Source organism: Geospiza fortis, unplaced genomic scaffold (assembly GCF_000277835.1).
Source record: "Geospiza fortis unplaced genomic scaffold, GeoFor_1.0 scaffold391, whole genome shotgun sequence".
In the NCBI taxonomy this organism is placed as follows: Eukaryota; Metazoa; Chordata; class Aves; order Passeriformes; family Thraupidae; genus Geospiza; species Geospiza fortis.
In genome coordinates, this window is record NW_005054472.1 from 403,441 (window position 1) to 404,831 (window position 1,391).

Below are 1,391 nucleotides of genomic sequence, written 5' to 3' on the forward strand. Positions count from 1 at the left end.
ATACTTTATATATGATATATTTTTATATTATATTTTTATATAATATATTTTATATATTTATTCGTTCAAAGCAATTACTGTCAATATAATTGGCAAAAGTTTTACAGAAATTTAATAAGGCACGTATACACACCTACTTATGCACGTAGTTTAGCTTACAAAAATTTTCATGGATCTTTTCTAATCTGTTTTCATGCTGATGGCCATGTCTTTTTCTTTGCTATGGATACACTCGGAAATCATCAGGTTTTATCTCTTCTATGAACTCAGCTTTGCTTGCAAACCAGCTGTCAAGCTGCTCTGTACAGAACTCCTGGTGCTAATGGGGCTCTGAAGGGTTTTGAGGCAGGATTTTGGTCAGCTGGTGGACAGTCTGGGCATTTTGTGTTGTTGTGTTTCATTCCCAAACTCTTCATGGTCGCTGGGTAATTTTCACTTGTAGCTCTGCCAGTTTTGGAGGGCAGAGATGGAGTCAGTGGGTGAAGCAGTCCAGATCACAAGCTGCAGTCAGTCCTGAGCTTTCCAATTTTATTATTTTTTTTTAAATCAAGATCAGCTGTTCTGAAATCCTTTATTAAAAGTTATCCATATTGCACAAATCCAACTGCTGGTGTCACAAGAAGGGTAATGAAACTCTGCCCTGGGTCAGTTTTCCCATTTTCCCAGTGTTTCTTGCAGCAGAGATTGCTGTCCTTTCAAGTGCAGAATATTCCCTTTTTCAGTGGGAATTAAACTGCATTGCTTTTAGGAGGAAAGAAATCTGATAAGAGTCTTGTACAATAATCAGGGCTTTGCACCACAGGTTTTACTCTTTTCTAGATAAATATTATAGTGAATGAAAGGTGTCCAGAGCTGCAGAGAAGGAAATGCTGTCTCATTAAAGCTCCACCTGGATCTGCTGCTGGAGCCCCCCCAGCTTTCATCTGGGGTGAAATGCTGCCCTGAGAGACAAATTATTCCTTCCAGTAAATGAAACGCTGACCCAAATAAACCAAAGTTCCTCTCCTCTCCCCTGCTGCCCTTTGCACTGCTCGTTTGCTGGGTGCTCCAGCTGAAGGAAGGTGGGGAAAGTTCAAAGATGAGAAAATGAAGCAGCTTTGGGACAGATAGAGAATCCTTCCCATAATGGGCTTTGCACAGGAGACACAGCATTTTGTTCCCTATGCAGATGCTGTTTGGCACACTGGGTGCTTGAAATCTTTTTTAATGTGGTTAGGACCCAAATGTTTGAGACAGGGCTGTGAAACCTCCTGTCAGACACTGGAGCCATCACCCTCCCTGCCTCAGGCTCTGATTTATGCACAAAATCCTGGATTCAAAGGGAACAATTAAAGGCTGCACTTGGCACACTGCAGCTGGCATTTGCAGGATCCGTTTGTTGGGGACAAAAG

General features: G+C 41.7%; 1 protein-coding gene across 1 annotated transcript in view; it reads left to right on the forward strand.

Annotated features, from left to right (window-relative positions):
- The window catches only part of SRGAP2 (SLIT-ROBO Rho GTPase activating protein 2), a 134,623-nt gene that overhangs the window by 59,971 nt on the left and 73,261 nt on the right, over nt 1-1,391 (forward strand). The gene's annotated exons all lie outside the window — the stretch shown is intronic.